Raw genomic sequence first — 24,179 nt, forward strand, 5'->3', positions numbered from 1 at the left:
AGTACATTCTCAGAGCACAATGTAATAAAAATAAGAACCAATACCAAGGTCTCTCAAAACAAAGTAAATATGTGGAAATTAAACAACTTACTCCTGAGAAACTCCTGAGTGAACATAGAAATTAAGGCAGAAATTAAAAATATTCATTGAAATTAATGAAAATAGGGACACAACTTACCACAATCTCTGGGATGCTGCCAAATCAGTGTTGAGAGGAAAGTTCATAGCCCTAAGTGCCTTCATCAAAAGGTTAGAAAAGTCTCAAATTAACAATTTAACTTTGCACCTAAAGGAAATAGGAAAAAAAAAAGAACAAACCAATCCCAAAGCTAGCAGAAGAAAAGAAATAACTAAAATTAAAGAATTTAATGAAATTGAGATGCTAAAATCCATACAAAAAAATCCATGAAACCAAGAGTTGGTTTTTTGAAAAAATAAATAAGATCGATAGACCCCCTAGATGGATTAAGAAAGAAAAAGAGAAGATCTGGCCGGGCACGGTGGCTCACGCCTGTAATCCCAGCACTTTGGGAGGCCGAGGTGGGTGGATCACCTGAGGTCAAGAGTTCGAGACCAGCCTGGCCAACATGGTGAAACCCCATCTCTACTAATAATACAAAAATTAGCCTGGTCTGGTAGTGCACACCTGTAATCCCAGCTACTCGGAGGCTGAGGCAGGAGAATCACTTGAACCCAGGAGGCGGAGGTTGCAGTCAGCTGAGATCACACCACTGCACTCCAGCCTGGGTGACAGAGTGAGACTCCATCTCAAAAAAAAAAAAAAAAAAAAACATAAATAGAGAGAGAGAGAGAGAGAATGTTTTTTCATTTGTTTGTATCCTCTGATTTCCTTGAACCATGGTTTATAGTTCTCCTTAAAGAGGTCCTTCACTTTGCTTGTTAGCTGTATTCCTAGGTATTTTGTTCTGTTTTTAGCAATTGTGAATAGCAGTTCATTCATTATTTGGCTCTCTGCTTACCTGTTGTTGGTGTATAGGAATGCTAGTGATTTTTTGCACACTGATTTTGTATCCTGCTACTGCTGAAATTGCTTATCAGCTTAAGAAGCTTTAGGGCTGAGACGATGGGGTTTTCTAGATACAAGGTCAGTCATCTGCAAAGATAATTTGACTTCCTGTCTTCCTACTTGAATATCCTTTATTTCTTTCTCTTGCCTGATTGCCCTGGCCAGGACTTCCAATACTATGTTGAATAAGAGTGATGACAGAAGTCATTCTTGTCTTGTGCCAGTTTTCAAGGGGAATGCTTCCAGCTTTTGCCCATTCAGTATGATATTAGCTGTGGGTTTGTCATATGTGGCTCTTATAATTCGAAGTATATTCCTTCAATACCTGGTTTATTGAGAGTTTTTAACATGAAGGGATGTTGAATTTTATCAAAGGCCTTTTCTGCATCTATTGAGATGATCATGTGGTTTTTGTCTTTAGTACTGTTTATGCAGTAAATTTCTTTTATTGATTTGTATATGTTGAACCAACCTTGCATCCTGGGAATGAAGCTCACTTGATCCTGGTGGATTAGGTTTTTGATGTGCTGCTGGACTCAGTTTGCCAGTATTTTATTGAAGATTTTTGCATTGTTGTTCATCATGGATACTGATCTGAAGTTTTCTTTTTTTGTTGTATCTCTGCCAGATTTTGGTATCAGGATGATGGTGGCCTCATAAAATGATTTAGGAAGGAATCCCTCCTTTTCAATTGTTTGGAATAGTGTTAGTAGAAATGGTAGCAGCAATTCTTTGTACCTCTGGTAGAATTCAGCTGTAAATCCATCTTGTCCTAGGCTTTTTCTGATTGGTAGGCTATTTATTACTGCCTCAATTTCAGAACTTGTTACTGATCTGTTCAGAAATTCACTTTCTTCCTATTTCAGCCTTGGGAGGGTGTATGTGTCCAGGAATTTATCCATTTCTAGATTCTCTAGATTTTCTAGTTTATGTGCATAGAGATGTTTATAGTATTCTCTGATGGTTGTTTGTATTCCATGCTCATGAAGAATCAATATTGTGAAAATGGTCATACTTCCCAAAGCAATGTATAGATTCAGTGCTATTCTCATTAAACTACCATTGATATTCTTCACAGAATTAGAAAAAACTATTTTAAAATTCATATGGAACCAAAAAAGAGCCCAAATAGACAAAACAATCTTAAGCAAAAAGAACAAAGCTGGAGGCATCATGCTACCTGACTTCAAACTATACTACAAGACTACAGTGGGCTGGGTGTGGTGGCTTATGTCTGTAATCCCAGCACTTTGGGAGGCTGAAGCAGATGAATGATGAGGTCAAGAGATTGAGACCATCCTGGCCAACATGGCGAAACCCTGTCTCTACTAAGAATACAAAAATTAACTGGGCGTGGTGGCACGCACCTGTAGTCCCAGCTACTCGGGAGGCTGAGGCAGGAGAATCGCTTGAACCCAGGAGGCGGAGGTTGCAGTGAGCCAAGATGGTGCCACTGGACTGTAGCCTGGCTACAGAGCGAGACTCTGTCAAAGAGAGAGAGAGAGAGAGGGAGGGAGGGAAGGAGGGAAGGAAGGAAGGAAGGAAGGAAGGAAGGAAGGAAGGAAGGAAGGAAGGAAGGAAGGAAGGAAGGACGGACGGACTACGGTAACGAAAACAGCATGATACTGGTACAAAAACAGGCACATAGACCAATGGAACAGAATAGAGAAACCGAAAATAAGATGGCACACCTACAATCATCTGATCTTCAACAAACCTGACAAAACCAAACAATGAGGAAAGGACTCCCTATTTAATAAATGGTGATGTAAAAGCTGGCTAGCCTTATGCAGAAAATTGTAACTGGGCCCCTTTCTTACACCCTATACAAAAGTTAACTCAAGATGGATTAAAGACTTAAATGTAAAACCCAAAATTATAAAAACCTTAGAAGAAAATCTAAGCAACAACATTCAGGACACAGGCAGGGGCAAAGATTTCATAATTAAAACACCAAAAACAATTGCAACATAAAAGCAAAAATTGACAAATGGGATCTAATTAAACTAAGGAGCTTCTGCACAGCAACAGAAGCTCTCATCAGCGTGAACAGACAACCTACAGAATAGGAGAGAAATTTTTGCAATCTATTCATCTGACGAAGGTCTGATATACAAAGTCTACAAGGAACTTAAACAAATATACAAGAAGAGAACAAATAATCTCCTTAAGAAGTTGGCAAAGGACATGAACAGGCATTTCTCAAAAGAAGACAGTCATGCAGCCCACAAACATATGAAAAAAAGCTCAACATCACTGATCATTAGAGAAATGCAAATTAAAACAAAAATAAGATGCTGTCTCATGCCAGTCAGAATAGCAATTATTAAAAAGTCAAGAAACCACAGATACTCTTGAGATTGTGGAGGATAAGAAACACTTTTACACTCTTGGTGGGAGTCTAAATTAGTTCACCCATAGTGTGGAAGACAGTGTGGTGATTTCTCAAATATTTAGATCCAGAAATATCATTTGACCCAGCAATCTCATTACTGGGTATATACCCAAAGGAGTATAAACCATTCTATTATAAAGATACACGCACACTTATGTTCACTGCAACACTATTCACAATAGCAAAGACATGGAATCAACCCAAATGCCCATCAATTAAAGACTGAATAAAGAAAAGGTGATATATATTCACCATGGAATACTATGCAGCCATAAAAAGGAATGAGGGCATGTCTTTTGCAGGGATATGGATGGAGATGGAAGCTGTTATCCTCAGCAAACTAACACAGGAACAGAAAACCAAACAGTACATGTTCTCACTTATAAGTGGGAGCTGAACAATGAGAACACATGGACACATGGGGGGAAACAACACACACTGGGGTCTGTTGCCGGGAGTGGAGAGAGGTAGAGCATCAGGAGGAATAGCTAATTGATACTGGACTTAATACCTAGGTGATGCGATGATCTGTGCAGCAAACCACCATGACACACATTTACCTATGTAACAAGCCGGCACATCCTGCACATGTACCCCAGAACTTAACATAAAAGTTAAAGAAAAGAAAAGAATGAAACCATGGAGGCCAGAAGGCAACAACATGTTTAAAGTTCTGAAAGAAAAATTATCATTCGATAATTCTATTTTGATCAAAACTATATTTTAAAAATGAAGGAGAGGTTGGGTGCAGTGACTCACGCCTGTAATCCCAGTACTTTGGAAGGCTGAGGCAGGCAGATTACCTGAGGTCAGGAGTTTGAGACCAGCCTGGCCAACATGGCGAAACCCTGTCTCTACTAAATATACAAAAATTAGCTGGGCATGGTGGCATGTGCCTATAATCCGAGCTACTCAGGAGGTTGAGTCAGGAGAATCACTTGAACCTAGGAGGCGGAAGTTACAGTGAGCCAATATTGCGCCATTGCACTCCAACCTGGGCAACAAGAGTGAAACTCCATCTCAGAAAAAAAAAAAAAAAAGGGGGAAATTAATACATTCCCAGATAAACGAAAACTGAAGGAGTTCATCACTAATAGAACTGCCCCACAAAAAATGCTAAAGGAAGTTCATCAGGTTTAAATTAAAGCTCATTAGATAGCAAATCAAAGCCATATAAAGAAATAAAGAACACTAGTAAAACTAACTATAGGTAAATGTAAATGCCAGAATTCTCATATTTTTGGTTTTCAACTCCTCTATTCATTTCCTGATTTAAAAGATAAATGCACAAAACAATCATTATAAATCTACATTAATGTGCACACAAGGTACAAACATAATCTATGATAATAACAAAATAAAGGGCAAGAGCTGGAGATGAATAGAAACAGAGATTTATATAATATTGATGCCAAATTGCTATTGATTCAAACTAGGTTGCTATTAGTTTAATATTTTAATTGTAATTCTCAAGCTAACCACTAAGAAAATAAATAAAAGTGTACAGAACAGGAAATGAGAAGAGAATCAAAATGGTAAACTACAAAAATTGATTAAACACAAAGGAAAGCAGTAATAGAGGACTTAATTAATAAAAAAAGATTTAAGATGTACAGGAAACAATTAGCAAGATAATAGAAGTATATCCTTCCTTAGAAATTACTTTAAATGTAAACATGATACACTCTCCAATTAAAAGAGATTTGAAGAATGGATTTTTTAAGAAGTCTGTCTACATGCTGCCTACAAGATACTCACTTTAGATTCAAAGACCCAAATAAGTTTAAAGTAAAAAAAAAGAAAGAAAGAAAGAAAAAGATATTCCCTCCATCTAGTAAGCGAAAGAGAGATGGGATAGATATACTATTATTAGACAAAATGCAGTTTAAGCCCTAAATTACAATAGGAAACAAAGAAGGGCATTACATACTAGTAAAAGGGTCTATCCTTCAAGAAGATACAGCAATTATAAATATGTACACATGTAACAATAACCTCCAAAATATATGAGGGAAAAAATAACAGAAATGAAGGGAGAGATAAACAGCTTTACAATAATATGTAAAGACATCAATACTCCATTTTCAATAATAGGTAGAACAAGCAGATAAGGGACCAATAAGGAAATACATTATTAAATTAACACTATAAACCAATTAGACCTGACAGAAATATACAGAACACTCCACTCAACATCAAAATACATATTTTTTCCTCAAGTGCATGCAGAACATTCTCCAGGATAGACTATGTTAGACCACAAAAGGAGTTTCAATAAACTTAAAAAGTTTGAAATCATACAAGCTGTCTTTCAATAACAGAAAAAAAAACTGGAAAATTCAGAAATATATGGAAATTAAATAATATATTTTAAAATAACCAGTGGGTCAAAGAATAAATTACATGAGAAATTGGAAAATATTTTGAGACAAAAATAAAAATACAACATACCGAAGTTTATGGGATACAGCAAAAGCAGTTCACAGAGGGAAATTTATAGATGTGGATGCAAATTTTTTAAAAGAAAGATCTCAAATCAATAACTTAACTTTCCTCTTTAAGGGACTTGAAAGAGAAAAACAAACGAAGCCCGATAATTGCAGAAAGAAGGAAATAATAAAGATGAGGGCAGAGATCAGTGAAATAGAAAAAAGAAACATAATAGAAAAAAATGTTTATTCATAGGAGAGATTAGTAAATCGATAAACCATTATTACAGCCACCTAAAAGAAAATACGAGAAGACTCAAAATCCTAGAAACACATAACCTATCAAAATAAACTCAAGAAGAAGTAGAAAGTGTGAATAGAACTACAACATATAAGGAAATTGAATCCGTAAGAAAACAACATATAAGAAAGAAAAGCCCAAAACCACATGAATTTATTGGTAAATATTCTTCCAAAATTTAAAGTATAAATACCAGTCCTTGTCAAACTCTTTCAAAAAATAAGAGGGGGAACACCTTTTAACTCATTCTATGAAGCCATCATTATTCTCATACTAAAACCAAACAAAGACATCACAATAGATAAAAACTACAGGCCAGTGTTCCTTTACATATAAATTCAAATTTCCTCAACAAAATACTAGCAAACCAAAAAATGCAGCATATTAAAAGAATTATGCAACATGACCAAGTGGAATGTACCCCAAGAAGGAAAACAAGTTTCAAAATATGATCCAATAAAAAAGGGTAAAATATGAAAATCAATTAATGTAACAAACCACCATAATTGAATAAATGAAAAACATACACGTTAATCTCAACTGATACAGAGAAAACATGTGACAATATCCAGCACGATTTCATGATTAAGATAAAATTCAGCAAATTAGGAATAGAAAGGAACTTTCTCAACACGATAAAGAGCATCTGGGGGAAACTCAAACCTAATATCATACTCATAGTGAAATACTGATAGCAGTCTCCCTAAGATTAGGAACAAGACAAGGATAACCATTTTTTCCCACTGCTTTTCAACGCTGTATTGATAGTTCTAACAAGAGCAATTACACAAGAAACAGAAATAAAGTCATCCACATTGAAAAGGCAGAAGTAAGGCAATCTCTCTTCACAGGTGACATGATCTTTTATCTAAAGAATCCTTTAAAATTTCCACCAAAATGTATTACAATAAATAAACGACTGCAGAAAAGTTACAGGATACCTATTTATTAAATGGTGCTGGGAACATTGGATGGCCCTATGCAGATGCATAGAATTAGAACCATATCTCTCACCATATAAAAAGATTAACTCAGGATTGATTGAGGACTTAAACTTAAGACCTAAACTTAGAAAAATTTAAGGAAATGTAGGAAGATTTTTTCTGGACATTGGCCTAGGCAAAAAATTTATGGCTAAAACCTCAAAAGCAAATGCAACAAAACCAAAAAATAGACAAATGGGACTTAATTAAACTAAAAACGTAACAAAAGAAATAATCAAAAAAGTAAACAGATAACCTATAGAATGAAAGAGAATATTTTTAAACTATGTATCCAACAAAGAACTAATATCCAGAATCTATAAGGAACTCAAGCAACTTAACAAGAAAACCCTAAGTAGCCCCGTTTAAAAGTAGGCAAAAGACATGAGCAGACAGTTTTGGAAAGAAGACATACAAATGACCAACAAGCATATAAAAAATACTTAACATCAGTAATCATCAGAGAAATGCAAATTAAAACCACCGTAAGATACCATCTCACACCAGTCAGAATGGCTATTATGAAAAAATGAAAAACAATAGATGCTGGTGGGGATGTGGAGAAAAGGGAACACATACACACTATTGGTGGGAATAAAAATTAGTACAACTCGTATGGAAAACAGTATGGAGATTTCATAAAGAACTAAAAATAGAACCACTATTCAACCCTGCAATCCCACTCACTATTGGGTATCTACCCCCCAAAAAAATCATTCTCCAAAAAGATGCGTGCACCCCTATGTTTATTTCAGCACTATTCATAATATCGAAGTCGTGGAGTCAACCTAAGTGCCTGTCAACAGATACCTGTATAAAAAATGTGGCATAGGCCGGGCGCGGTGGCTCAAGCCTGTAATCCCAGCACTTTGGGAGGCCGAGATGGGCGGATCACGAGGTCAGGAGATCGAGACCATCCTGGCTAACACGTTGAAACCCCATCTCTACTAAAAAAAATACAAAAAACTAGCCGGGCGACGTGGCGGGCGCCTGTAGTCCCAGCTACTCGGGAGGCTGAGGCAGGAGAATGGCGTAAAAAACCCACGAGGCGGAGCTTGCAGTGAGCTGAGATCCGGCCACTGCACTCCAGCCTGGGCGACAGAGCCAGACTCCGTGTCAAAAAAAAAAAAAAAATGTGGCATTTTGGGAGGCTGAGGCGGGCAGATCACGAGGTCAGAAGATCGAGACCATCCTGACTAACACGGTGAAACCCCGTCTCTACTAAAAATACAAAAAATTAGCCGGGCGTGGTGGTGGGCACCTCCAGCTACTCCGGAGGCTGAGACAGGAGAATGACATGAACCTGGGAGGCAGAGCTTGCAGTGAGCCGAGATCACACCACTGCACCCCATCCTGGGCGACAGAGCAAGACTCCAAGACTCCAAGACATGGTGTATATGTAGATGATACATATACACCATGGAATACAATGTAGCCATAAAAAAGAATAAAAGCATGTCTTTCACAGCAACATGGATGGAGCTGGAGGCCACTATCATAAGTGAAATAACTCAGAAACCGAAAATCAAATTCTGCATGTTCTCACTTACAGGTGGAAGATAAACAGTGTGTACATTGGAACTTAAACATGGAAATAATAGACACTTGGAGACTCCAAAGGGAGTGAGAGAAAGGGATGAGGATTGAAAATTACCTAGTGGATACAATGTTTCCTATTCAGGTGATAGGTACACTAGAAACCCAAACCTCACCATTACACAATATATCCATGTAACAAGCCTGCACATGTACCCCCTTAATCTATAAAAATAAAAAATTTCAGTGTACAAAATTAATACTCAAAAATCAGATGGGGAAATGGGGAATGACTGATTAATAGGTATATGGTTTCCTTTTAGAGTGATGAATATATTCTAGAACTAGATAGTGGTGATGGTTGCACAATATTGTGATGTACTAAATATGACTAAATTTCACATTTTAAGTTGGTTTAAATGGTAAATTTTACGTTATGTGCATGCTACCAGGTTAAATAAAAGCTAATCCTTCTGATCTTTATTGATAGATTGAAATACCAACTTGGACACTTGTTAGCTGCATGATCTTGGGCAAGTTACCAGCCACTCTATGTCTCACTGTTCAAGACTACAAAATGGAGATAATACCAACCATGTAGGAATTTTCTAATGATTCCAAATAGTGTATACGGATACAGTACTGACCTGAGCATTAACAGATATTCAGTACGTTGCAGTGCTAGTGGGGTGGTGGTAATACTGATGGTTTTAATGGCATTGTATGACATAATGTAATGGCATGGTACATCATGATCTATACTGGCAGTTCTAAAGTCTAAAATTTATCTTGGTCAACTAAAACAAAAACTAATTAAGTAGCATAATACCTTTCTCGATTTCCTGAGCAGAAAGTTTTACTTTTCTCAGTTTAACATGAGAGAAAGTTAAAATTCTGTGTATTCCCAAAAGACTACATGAAAATGTGATTATACATACATTATACGGTTTGTTATAGCTGTCTGCTTTTTTAATTGAGAGAAATGTACTTCACAAACAGCAAAATCAGTGAATAAATTGGATATATGCCTTATAGGACTTTTACAAATTACAGTTTTCAAGCTCTGAAAAAGTATAAAATCAGACATCATGATCCATGATGGTCATGATCATTCCATTTGAGGCTGTTCACCATTAACTCTGGAGCTTTTTAAAAAAAAAAAAATCTGAAGGCTTCACATGGACATCAGCTGAGTATACATTTTTAGGTGTTTCAGTTTCTTGGCAGCATTGTTGAAATATTTGAGTGCCAACAATATGCCAGGCACTATAATGTGCTACGTATTGAAGATGTATCTCTGGTCAAAAATAAATGTAATTGCATACCCAAATGGAATGTACGATCTACTACACAAGACAGATATTAATAAAATTGCATCCAAACGTGTATTATTACAGCACTGATGGATAATATGAAGAAGCAGTACTTCTTCCAGAGAGGATTTGTACTAACAAGGGAGGTCTAAGAGGCTCTCTTGGTAAAACAATTACTAAGATCAATACTCAAAGAAGAGTAACCAATTCCAGTAAGAGTACAAAATAATTGAAACTAAAGTTTAAATTGTAACATTAGATTATACAGGTAATCCTATGCCTTTGAGAATAGTAGAGAAAAAACTAGAAATAAGAACCAAATGGAACTTCCAGAATTGAAAGTGCAATCTATGTAATAAAAGATACACTGGGTGGCATTAATAATTGATTAGAAACTACAGAAAAAAGATCAGTAAACTAGAAGGGGTAGAAATAGAAACTATCCAAACCAAAATGCAGAGGGGGATAAAAAAGACTGAAAAAATGAAATCATGGTGAGTTGGGGGCATCATCAATTCTTATAATGCATGTATCTTTGCAGTCCAAGGGAAAAAGAAGAGATGGGAATACACACAAAAAAATATGTAAAGCAAGTGAAGAAACTTGGTTACGTAATTTTACTCTCTGCTTCCTGCTAAAAATGTTACAGTTTTGAAGTAATAAAACTGGTTTACTTGTGCAGAGAATGACTTGAAATGAATTTTCAAAGAGCAGCTAAAGATACTGTTTGAATGTTGTATATATCATTAGAAAGTGAGTTGACTGCCGGAAGACCTAGTGTGATGTGGATAACATGTTTTTAACTATATAAGATCACATTTATTTGTTTAAATATCAAGAATATTGCTTATCTATGAGGAAAGGAAGTCCTGGTTGAAGACAGGAGCTTTAAGGGGGTTAGTATTTAAGGAATACCTATATTTTCCAGAAAGTATCAAATTTAACCATCAGAACATCTCCATAAGTTAAGTCAGACCATTTTTATATTACAAATGGGGAACTGTGATCAAAGATTTAGCCCAAACCACTTAGAGTAAGTAGCAATGTTGAGATTCAAATCCACGTATATCTGGCTAACATATAAAAATAATGAGAAATTTACTGACCTAAAATTATGTGGCATCAAATCTATGTAATTGTTTGAGTATTTTTTTTCTTGTTACTCTTCACTTTGAGGGTTTATCCCCAGGTAATGTCAATTGAAGCACTGTAAATCTGAAATTAATACTTCATCAGTCATTTTTTAACAAAAGGAAGGAACTCAAGGATATATTTTGCCTAATACTGCATCTAGAATATCTTTTATGTAGCCTTTCTTCTTAAATAAAGACTCTCGTTTCAACCTCTGCCAATAAGAAAAGGCCAAGGATGGAACAAAAGAAGAGACTTTCATAAAAACTTAATGGTAAAATAGCATACAGAGCCAACAGTGGCATTAATTCCTTTAAATATTTAACCGAGGAGACCTTTTCTCCTGATTTCTAAGAAAACAGTATAAGCAGTCTACTAGACATAATCTCAGCATGCTTTATAAATTAAACTGGCTCCTCAATTATATTTTCATTTGAGAAAATGAAGATAATGTTATTTGCTGCCATTTCAAATTTTAGATCAGTAGTCAAAATTAGCAGCATGTCTCTCATAAATTTTATCTGCTAGTCATTTTTTCATGTAACCTATTTTTTTCTAACATCACCTTTGTTCAATTTCATTATTATATATTCAAAATTCATGTTGTTGTCCTAAACATCATTTTTCAAATTAATTCAAATTTAGTCTAGATTTATAAACAAATTTACTTTCTGAGTCCAATTTGTTTCAGAATTTATTTAGTCAACAAGATATTTTGTTGTAATCTACCAATAGTAATAGGCATATGAATTGACTAATTAAAAATAATAATTTGGGAGCCACTGAATGAAACTGAACTCCATCTGAACATGATAGCAGAAGTCACTTGAGCTACCAGTGCAATGTACCTTGCAGTTCCAAACAGAAGAAAAGACTGTTAAATAATCACTGTTTATAGTAGTAATGCCATAACAAGATACAGACCCATCCTGAGAATGGGAGCATGCCAGGGGGAAGGCTGTGACTTCAGAGTAGTCCCAATCCCATCCACAAACACCTCCATTAACCAATTATATAGTCCTGAAATTCTGCTATTGGAGGATGTCTTTAATTTAAGGCTTTGGAGCCTATTAAAACATTAACTCTGAGTGAAGTCGTACTCTAAGCTTAATCACGCTGATGGTGTTCATCATATCCTATCCTGAGAGCAGGACTAGAGAAAGAGAAGTGGAAAAACTGTGAGTACAGTGAGATCCAAGCAAAAAGTAAGTGGAAGGTCAGAGATTCCAGAAACAAGCCTAATTTTCACTTTGAAAACAAACTAAAACAAAACCCTTTTAGAAAGTAAGCTAAGACCTCATAAGTAGCAACATGTGGAAGAAAGGTCAGATTTAAAAGCCACAAAGGGAAGGCTGGTGGTTCAAAGACACTTTTGGCAAATAAGGATCAGTTATTTTTATAAAGTACATTAAGAAACCTTCAATCTTTGAACATTTGCTGGGCCCTGTCAATAGGCCAGATACCTTGCAAGGTTCTGGGCATATACAGAGATTGCTGGTTGCCTCTCGATATTTCTTTTCTTCTTCCTTAGTCACAGAACCCCAGTTGCAAGCTGGGTACATTACCACCCAAAGTTAAAACTACTGTCTGGCTTCCCAATTATTTTTTCATTTGAGAAAATGAAGATGACAATGTTATTTGCTGCCATTTCCCAGTCTGCCTTGCAGCAGGTGTGATTGAGTTCTACACAGAGAGATGCAAAGGAGCATGCTGTATAAAATATCCTTGATGTTTGTTTGAAGGGAGTTGATTACACTGTTTGTTGATTGGCTGCAACAAAACAGAGATGTTTCTGCAGCATCTTGGGTGACCTTGAAGATGAAAACCATCGTGGCTTAGAAACATAGCAATATTGTTTTGAATGTTGAATATAATTAATTTATAAGAATTATAATTAATGGATTATAATTTGATAATTAGTATTTCTATTAATTATATAATTAATGGCAATACTAATTGTATATGAACTAAAAGAAACACAGAAGGATCTTAGAGAATAAATCCTTACGTATTAAGGCTCAAAGAAAAACCTTAAAAGAAGAATCAACTCATTGAGTCATCAGATGAGTTTCATTTTGTGCCAAACCCACTTCTATGGGTTTGCCTTAAGGATGAGAGAGCAGGAGAGACTAAACTAACACTGAGCACCTAAGCTTGGTGTATTAAGTATTGTGGTAGGCACCTGATTATTTAAAAAAGTGTTACCCCTAAAGGACAAAGAAAAAAGGCCAACTAGGAAGCTACTGAAATGATTCCTGCCCCAAACAACCAAGCGAAACAATAAAGCAACAAATGACAGTGGTAGTGAAGGATCTGTTTCACTTCAATCTAACTTGGTGGTTAATTGGATGGGTAAAGATGAAAAAAGAAGAAGCAAGGATAAGTGTAAGGTTTTACTTGGAAGACTGGATGAGAATAGCTGGCAATATTCTATATGAACTAAAAGAGTTTGTGTGTATTGTGTAGGAGTTAGTGGATTTATAATTGAGCAGGTTGGGTTTATATCTGTGTGATATCTGTTTTGGAGGTATCTGGAGGTCAAGAGAGTTATCTTAAATTAAGATAAAGGCAGACCAGGCACCATGGCTCACGCCTGTATCCCAGCACTTTGGGAGGCAGAGGCGGGTGGATCATGAGGTCAGGATTTGGAGACCAGGCTGGTCAACATAGTGAAAACCTGTCTCTACTAAAAATACAAAAATTAGCCGGGCATGGTGGTGCACGCCTATCATCCCAGCTATTTGGGAGGCTGAGGCAGGAGAATCACTTGAACCCAGGAGGGAGAGGTTGTGGTGAGCCGAGATTGCGCCATTGCACTCCAGCCTGGGCAACAGAACGAGACTCCATCTAAAAAATAATAATAATAAATAAAAATTTTTAAAAAAAGAAAGAAAAGAAAAGAAAAAAAGAGATAAAGGCTTTGGAGGCATTTACACATAATTAAAACCAAGGGAAAACCTTAGATAATTTGTAGAAAATGTAATGAATCAGATGAAGACCCTGGGAAACAACATTTTAAAAATCAAACATGGGAAAGAATTCAGTAAAAGAAATTGAGGAACAACATACAATGATGTAAGAAGAGCACAGGAAAAGTGTAAAATCATGTAAAGCACGGTAAGAGCATTTCAGGAAAGGAATGATCTACAGTGATATTTTAGAGAACATTATCAGCAAATTGAGGGGAGCAGAAGCCAGATTTAAATATATTGAGGAATAAATGAAATTTAGGAAAATGGCGTAACTGGAATCTTGACTGAGGAAAGAAAGAGAAGTGTAGGGGAGTTGCTAAAGGCAAGGTGTTGGATCAAATAAACTTTTTGGTTTGTTTTTAATTATATTTTGTTTAAGTGGAGGGGGCAGGAACTACAGCGTTTCAAAAGATGAGGACAACAGAGACGTGTAAGTTGAGTATATGGGAGGCAGTGAAGATAATTGATAATTTCCAGAGCAGCAAGAAGGGAATACAATTCAAAACACAGGTTGAATGGCATATCCGGGACTGAAAGGAAAGAGAAAATGGTTGGTAAATGTGGATACAGAAAGCTTTTAAGTAGGAAGTCAGGAAATTGAAGAATTCTATTCCTGGTACAATAGAATAGTAAGCCTGAGAATGATAAAGGAAACTACTTAGAAACTTAGTAGTCATAGTTTCTAAGAGGGATTGACTTGTCAACCCCAATTCACCCTCCCCTACAACTACACTTTGGCCACGCCATTGATGAGCAGAAAATGTACATTGTCTCCCTTAACTTGGGGCTTGGCCCTGTGTATTGCATTGGTCAATAGAATAGGGCATAAATAACAGTACGCCAGTTCTGATTCAATAACTTAAGAGGATTCACATGTTTCTGCTTGCCCTCCTATGCCTCTGCAATGACCATGAGAAGAAAATCCCTGCAATAGCTGTTCACTTTTCAATCTGAGCCCAAGAAAAACAGATCTGGAGATAAATATCCCCAGCTGCTGTACCACTGAAGCAGAGACATCAGCCAATTAACAGATTGGTGAAAATAATAGACAACTATAAGCCGTAGAATTTGGAGGATTGTTACACCTAATTATTGTGGCAATATTTAACTCACACAAGGGAACTGACCAAAGATAAGAAGAAGATGCCTCTTATGTATCCCACGTGAGATTAGGAAGAAGGAAGCTAGAAAAGAGAATTATAAGGAGGGATTTGAGGCTCAGAGAGCCCAAGAAACTTGCCCAAAGTTGTAGATGAGGAAATTATGAAACTATGACTACAATTCAGGACTGTCTGATTCCAACTCCACGTTCCTTTTGCTGTATCAATCTGTATGGTCTCAGAGGAGTCAACCTGATATTCCTGAAGAGTTCAGAATGGAGATGAGCTCTGAGAGGTACCAAAGTCTCCAGGCACCAGGGACCAGAACTCATATTCTGTGGCTGATCATGTATGAAGAAGTGCAACTTATATCACCCACTGGCTTTCTAGGGAAACTCTATATTTCTCTTTGGGGCACATATTTTTTAAAATGTAGGTAGTATGGGAACATCAGAGTTTGGAAATCAGACAGGTTTGGATTTGAATCCCAGATACACAATTTACTTACTATGCATGTTTCAGCAATTGACTTAAACCTGGATGCACTTCAGTTTTGTCATCTATGAAATGGACAAACTTTACCTTGCTGGTTTGTTCAGGGGATGGCTAAACTTAGGCATCTTTCCCATAGTAGGTGCTCAATAAGTGTTAGCTCCTCCCTACTTCTTATCACAAGGGCACTGCTATCTATAAAATGAACTTTCATACACAAAAATTAGAGAACAACAACAACAATAACAAAATCTTCCTCCAGGCGTGAATTTTGTTTCCCTTAAGAGTAACAAAATACTGTCTTTATTATAAACAAATATATATTGCACCTCTCTTTTTTTCATCTTTCTTACTTCAAATTGATATTTACCATCTGTATTAGTTAGTTCTTGTACTACTATAACAACATACCTGAGACTGGGTAGTGTATAATGAAAAGGGGTTTAATTGATGCACAGTTCTACAAGCAGTACAGGAGGCATAGCTGGGGAGGCCTCAGGAAACCTACAATCATGGCAGAAGGTGAAGAGGAAGGAGGTGCATCTTCACATGGCCGGCAGGAAAATAAGAGATAGGGGGAGGTGCTACACACTTTTACACCAACCAGATCTTGTGAGAAGTCACTCACTATCACAAAGACAGCAGAAAGGAAGTCGGTTCCCATGATTAAATCACCTTCTACCTGGCCCCTCCTCCAACTCTGTGAATTACAGTTTGTCACAAGATTTGGGATTTGTCACCTTTCTAATTTCCTCCTGAATTCATGTGGCACCTCAACTACTACTCTGCAGTATTTCTGCCAAGACTGGACAAAGGGCAACATGAGTGAGGTACTGGGGAAGAATCCCATTTCCTCTGCATCGTAAATCTTGCCATAATGTTAGCCTAAAGATTGAATTCCAACAGCAGGGAAAGAAGGTGGAAAAGAATAATTTTTATTGATCTCTTCCCTCCGCAATGTTCGTTCTTCCTTCAGTTCGGCAGCAGTCATGTCAAGGGTAGTGGTGGAAAAATAAATGGCTTCTCTCTGTGATCTATGTTTTATAACATCTCTGTACTCCTCTTTCTTCCTCCCTTTTTACTAGATTTCCAGAAGAAAAGCAAAGATGAGAGATTAGTATAGTGATTTGTGTGTCAAACGTAAAAATAAACAATGGTTCCGTGTAGACTATAATAATAATAGTAATAGTAACAATAATGGCCAGCATTGTTCAAGCTTTTAGAATGTGTCAGGTATTATTCTAAGGCCTTTAAACCCATTAACTCATTGAATCTTCACACAAATTCTATTGAGTAGGCACTAGTATTATTCCTATTTTATAGAAAAGAAAAAATATCTCTGACTCTAACATTGAATTTATCTGTTTCTCGCTGTAACTCTATCAGTTGTTGAATCATGCCTTTTGATGCTCTGTGTGTAGGTACATACACATTAAGGATTGTGTCTTAGTCCATTCAGGCTGCTATAACAAAAAAGCATGCATTGGATGGTTTATAAGCAGGCATTAATCTCATATTTCTGGAGACTGGGAAGTCCAAGATCAAGGTGCTGATAAATTCAGTGTCCAGAGAGGGCCTCTTCCTGTTTTGTTGGCCCCTGACTTTTAGCTGTGTCCTCAAGTGGTGGAAGGGGGAAGGAATCTCACTGGGGTCTTCTTATAAGGTCACTAATCCCATTTATGACGCCTCAGTCCTCCTGATCTAATCACCCACCAAAGGCCACACTTCCTAATACCCTCTGTTTGGGGATTAGGATTACAACATTTAAATTGTGTGTTGGGGGAGGGTGGGGCAGGGACACAAACATTCGGACCATAACAGATCATTACGTCTTCTTGGATAACTGACTCTGTTATCATTATATAATTATTCAATTTATCCATGATACCTTACCTTGCCCTGTTGTCTGCTCTGTCTGAAATTAATAGAGATAGTCCTACTTTCTTTTGATTAGTGGTAGCATGGCATATCTTTATTTTTATTTATTTTATTTTACTATTATTATTTTTTGAGATGGAGTTTCACTCTTGTCACCCAGGCTGGAGTGCAATGGTGCATTCTCAGCTCACTGCAACCTCTGCCTCCTGGGTTCAAGCGATTCTCCTGCCTCAGCCACCCGAGTAGATGGGATTACAGGTGCCCGCCACCATGCCTGGCTAATTTTTTTTGTGTTGTTAGTAGAGACAGTGTTTCACCCACCACCATGCCTGGCTATTTTTTTTTTTTTTTTTGTATTGTTAGTAGAGACAGGGTTTCACCACATTGGCCAGGCTGGTCTCAAACTCCTGACCTCAGGTGATCTGCCCGCCTCAGTCTCCCAAAGTGCTGGGATTACAGGCATGAGCCACCGTGCCTGGCCAGCATATCTTTCTATATCTGTTTGCTTTTAACCTACAAGTGTCTTTATATTTAAAGTGAGTTTCTTGTTAAAAGCATATGGCTGGGTTTTGTTTTTTGATACACTATGACAATATCTGTCTTTGAATTGCTATATTTAGACCATTGATGTTTAAATGATTATTGATACAGGTGGGTAATATTTAACACATTTTCAACTGTTTTCTATTTGTTGCGTATGTTCTGTTTCTATTTTTGTCTCCCACACTTTTTCTGCCTTTTGTAGTTATAACTGAATATTTATAAGATTTCATTTTCTCTCCTTTATTAATATGTTAGTTATAGTCCTTCTTAATCTTTTCTTAGTGGTTCCCCTAAAGTTGTGATATATGTTTACAACCAATCCAGGTCCACTTTCAAATAACACTATACCACTTCATGGTTAATGACAGTAACTTAAAATAACAAAATAATCCGAATTCCTCCGTCTTGTCCTTTGCAACATTGCTATCATTTATTTTACTTATACATAAGCATATAAATACACAAGTATATACACTTAAATACATTGTTGCTATTATTTTTTAAACAAACCATTATATGTTGTATCAATTACAAATAAGAAAACTAAAAGCTTTTATTTTACTTTTACTTATTCATTCTCTAATTTCTTTATGTGAATCCAAGTGTCTGATCTATATTATTTTCCTTCTCCCTGAATAACTTTTAACATTTCTTTCAAAGCAAGTCTTCTGGCAACAAATTCTCTAAATTTTTGTTTGTTTAAGAAAGTCTTTATTTCTCTTTCACTTGTGAAGGATAATTTTATAGGATTCAAAATTCTAGGTTGATGAAGTTGTTTTTCTATCAAAACTTTAAATATTTCACTCCACTCTCTTCTTGCTTGCCTGGTTTCTGAGAAGTCAAGTGTAATTCTTGTCTTTGATCCTATATAGATGTTTTTTGTTTATTATGGCTTGTCTCAAGACTCTTATCTTTGATTTTCTGCAGTTTGAAAATGGTATGCGTGCCTGCGCGTGGTGGCTCACGCCTATAATCCCAGCACTTTGGGAGGCCAAGGCGGGTGGATCACCTGAGGTCAAGAGTTTGAGACCAACCTGGTCAACATGGTGAAACCTCATCTCTAGTAAAAATACAAAAATTAGGCAGGCATGGAGTGGGCACTTGTAATCCCAATTACTCGGGAGGCTGAGGCAGGAGAATCGCTTGAACCCAGGAGGCGGAGTTTGCAGTGAGCCAAGATGGTGCCACTGCACTCCAGCCTGGGTGACAGAGTAAGACCCTGTCTCAAAAAAAAAAAAAAAAAAAGATATGCCTATGTGTATTTTTGTTTTAATTTTTATTTTTGGCTTTTATCCTGCTTGGTTCTCCAAGCTTACTGGATATGTGGTTTGGTGTCTGACATTAACTTGGGGAAATTCTCAGTTATTATTCTGTCACACATTTCTTCCGTCCCTGTCTCGCTTTTCCTTCTGAGATCCTCATTATGTGTATGTTATACCTCTCATAGTTGCCCCACAGTTCCTGGATATTCTGTTCTGGGGGTTGTTTTTCAGTATTTTTTTCTTTTTTCTTTTTAGTTTTGAAAGTGTCTATTACATACCCTCAAGCTCAGAGATTCTTTCCTCAGCTGCGTCCAGTCTACTAATGTGCCCGTCACAGGCATTCTTCATTTCTGTTGCAGTGTCTTTGATCGCTAGCGTTTCTTTTAAATGCTTTCTCAGAATTTCTATCTCTCTGCTTACATTATCTAGCTGTGCTTGCATGTTGTCTACTTTTCCCATTAAAGCTCTTAGTACAATGATAAGTATTTTCAAAAAAAGTACTGGTCTGATAATGCCACCATTCCTGCTATATTTAAATTTTGTTCTGATGTTTGTTCAATCTCTTCCAACTGTATGTTTCGCCAGTAATATCCTTGTACTGTTTTGTTGAAGGATGAACATAGTGTACCGGGTGAGAGAAACTGCAATAAATAGGCTCTGAATAATGTAGTGGTGTGTGTTTGAAGGTGGCGTGTGAAGTGTTCTATAGCTTTATGATTAACTTTGTCTTTTGGTGAACCTGTGCCCCTAGACTGTGAACTTAGCCAGTACTTCTCAGCTTCTTCCTGCTTGGATAGGACGGAATGTTTATAGCGGTGAGAGCTGAGCATCTCCCTTTCCTCACATGAAAGGCTAGAGGGAACTGGAATTGGGTATTTTCCTTCCCACAAGTAGGTTAGGTTTTGAAATAATCCCAGCAGGTTAGACTCTTGTAAAATACTGTAGTTTCTCCTAAGGACATTCCTTGTGAAGAAGAACAAAATGCTTTGGTGTATTTCGGAATGGTTCTTTTTCTAAAGCATGAGGGGATTCTGATGCTCATTATGAAGACCCAATAGAGCTCCAAAAGGTAAAAACTCACAAAGTGTAAGGGCAACCATATAACTGAAGTTTTTAACTTTCAGATTTGTCCACTCTGAGCCTCCAGCATTCACCAATTACAGTTGATGTTTTCTTACCATGGCATTGGTTCTTGTGGAGGTTTATGCTTTGGAGTTTCTGCTCTAGTAAGCTGTGATTCCCTTTGTCTGCCTGCTTCTGTCTCCAATTCTGGGGGCGGCAATTTACCCTGTGACCTCACTTCTCTGATGAATCTAAAAACCTAAGAATAGTTGTTGATTTTCCCTTTTGTTCAGCTCTTTACATGTTGATAGGAAGGAGTAACAACTTCCAAGCTCCTTACGTGTTAGACCAGACACCAGAAGTGGTAGAAATTAAAATGAACAGAATAGTGTTAAGAACATATCCAAGGTTATACACCTAAGAAGTAATCCAGACTCAAAACTAGTGTCAAAGCCCACTGTCAGCCACTGCCCCAAGCTGATCTCAGACCACTCTGCTATACTTAAGAAGCGTATATTGGTTATATGTGGGCTCCAGAGCTAGATTCTTTAGGCATGAATCCAGTTCCATCGATTTTATTAGTTGTATGACTTTTTGCATAAGTCTGTCGTAGGTATTAAGTGAGTTGGTTTCTGAAATGCACTTACAACAGTGACTGCAAGTGAGAAAGCACTCACTGAATGGTGGCAGCTTTTGGTACTGCATGGAAGAGCCAGCATTCTTCTCATCCCTCAAATACCACGAAAAATGCACGGGTGTGGTATGGTGAATTTGTAGCACCTCTTCTGGAAATTTGGGTGGAAGAGATTTCCAAAGCATCTGTTTTCTTGAAATGCTGCACCCTATATAGTTTCTTGCTCTTCAAAGTCTTAAACCAACAACATTGGCGTCTCCTGGGAACTAGTAAAACAATGAAAATTCTCAGGTCTCATCTCAGACCATTTGGATCAGAATCTGCATTTTAACAAGATTCCCAGGTGATTAATTGGTGCGTTTTAGTTTAAGACTCTGATATAGCATAGTGGTTAAGCGCACAGGCTTTGAATTCAGACTCATGTGCATCAGAAGCTAAGTTCTGTCAATTACAAGCTCTGTAATCTTTGAGCAGTTTTCTTAACTATCTGTGCCTAATTTCCTCAGCTGTAAAATAGGAATAGTAATAATATCTCTCTCATAGGGCGGTTGAGAAGATTGGCACACAGTAGGTGCTCAGTAAACACATGTTATAGCTACACTGCTACCATTATCATCAAAGTGTCAAGGCTGAAACAGGACAGGTGAAAAGCTGTCCCCATGAAGTCAGCATATAGGGGAAAGAGGACACTTGAGGATGGATCAAGTCTAGAGGGTTAGAGTCCAGATTACTTTATTCAACTACGGTGGAGAGCAGAGTATTATCACAAGGAATGCTTAGATCACATGTGAAACAAAAAGGGCATAGAGTTGAAACTGTGAGGCAAAGGCACGAGGACAAGAACAAGTAGAAGATTAGAAGGAAGGACAAAGAGAGAACTAAGTAGGAAGAGTGACTGCTGGTTCAGAGAGAAAACCTAGTCTCCAGCACTGGTACAACCATGTGGTATGATTGCGTTCTCATGCACTTGGATCACATGGCCAGAATAATAAAGGGAGCTCCTTAAAGGTACTGTATGGGCTCCACCAGCACCACTCCCCACCCCCCAAAAAAACACACACCTGGTTTAGAAGACCCCCAAGGACATCGATCCATCTCATCTACTGTATCCTTAATGCATCCCAGGAGCAATTACCTAAAGCAGGGTTTCGCTGGGTGCAAGAGGAGGAATTCATTCCCTATTTCCATACATTTACTCTTTCATTTCTGCCTTGGAGCGCATGAGACTTGACCATCATTAAACAAAACACTGTTTTGAGTGTGCAATCCAAGGAGCTATTTTCCCCCAACCTAGTGGGCTGAAAAATATTTATTCTTCCTGAAGGATGGAATGAAGCCTCCATGCTTTAGATTCTTGCAATAACACTCCCTAAGGGTTAATGTGCTATTAATATGGCAAAAAAGGAAAAAACCCTTTTAAATAGCAGCTTATGCTTCTTTTTGATTTCTCTCCTGCAAAAGCTGATTTACTGTGTGTTTCTTCCATCTGGCAGGAAGCTAATCTGAATATGAATCAATCTTTGCAAAAATAACTGCAGGAAATTTTAGACATTCATAACTTTCCAAAGTTTTTTTTTTTTTTACTTTAACAATAGCATTTTTGTCATTCTTTCAGTTGTGCAGTTTTTCAATTGAAATGAAGTATGACTATTTAAGGAATTCTGCCACCTCATCCTGAATGCCTCCTTTACTGTTATAGATTCACATTGCTCATCTTCTAGATATTTGCACATAAATGAGTAATTGCTGTTATCCCAAAAAGTTTTAATCATGAGGGGAAAACAGATTAATGTGATGTTCCCAACTAGATAAGCAAAATAACAAAAAAGATAATTCTCAAATATCTAATTCTTCTTTCCTTGTAGTATATTTTGTAATAACGATGTTTTCTTCTAACACTAGTTGTACCAATTACTATTTCTGGAGTTGCTAAACAAAATGGGACAAGAAAAAGCTATCTTATAAATCTAGACTGGAGTCCTTAACAAGTAACTTGGCATTTTCAAAATCATTGCTTCTCAATTTTTGCCGCATTGTAGCATACCTTAAAAATAATGTTTGTACAGCATACTGAGGTAAATAGATGAGGCTACTTGGGCAGAAAATGACTGGCCCAGGGACCCCAGCTGCCCCAGGTCCCATCAAACCACCCCAACGCTTGGGGAATAAATATTTCATTACACCCACAGCCATTTTCACCAAGCACACAAGCTCTGCTCATGACAACCCTGTTCCTCTGAACTTAGAATTGGTGAAGGAACGGGCCAGGCATTGGTGGCTGACACCTGTAATCCCAGTACTTTGGGAGGCTGAGGTGGGCAGATCATGAGGTCAGGATTTCGAGACCAGCCAGACCAACATGGTGAAACCCCGTCTCTACTACAAATACAAAAATTAGCTGGGCGTGGTGGTGCGTGCCTGTAATCCCAGCTACTCAGGAGGCTGAGGCAGGAGAATTGCTTGAACCTGGGAGGTGGAGTTTTCAGTGAGCCGAGATCACACCACTGCACTCCAGCCTGGGCAACAGAGTGAGACTCCATTTCAAAAAAAAAAAAAAAAATGGTGAAGGAAAATGTGTACCATTAGAAAATTGAAGTCACATCATCCAGACTAAGTGAGTGTCTTTGGCAGAATTTCCAGACAAAGGCTATGGGGCCAAGTCACTCCACTTTATACTGACTTGTCAAGTATGACTGGCTAGCCTAGCATTTTCTCTGGAACTGTGTTTCATAGAATGCTAGTATTCCATGAGATATTATTGGACACTAAAGCAATTTCCCTCCTGTGGTCAAATAATTTTGAGATTTAGTGGGTTAAATGTATTTCATTATTATAAGACTTTCTGAAGTTTTTCACATCCTAATGTGATTTGTGAATTTCCAAAAAAATAAGATAGAGCTGATTGGCAACAAATGTTTGTGCAAGTTGTTCACTGTACAACTCTAGAGGCAAATATTCACGTTGTAGCCTATTATATGACATTCATTCATTTAGTGTACAACCTCTACATGGCAGCACTAGAATGTAGCATGCAATATTTTCCATACATATTTGACCATGGGACGTTGTAGAGAATACTTGTTAATGTCTACTAGAGCACATTTGGTTCTACATCAACTCC

Source organism: Papio anubis, chromosome X (assembly GCF_008728515.1).
Source record: "Papio anubis isolate 15944 chromosome X, Panubis1.0, whole genome shotgun sequence".
NCBI classification, from domain to species: Eukaryota; Metazoa; Chordata; class Mammalia; order Primates; family Cercopithecidae; genus Papio; species Papio anubis.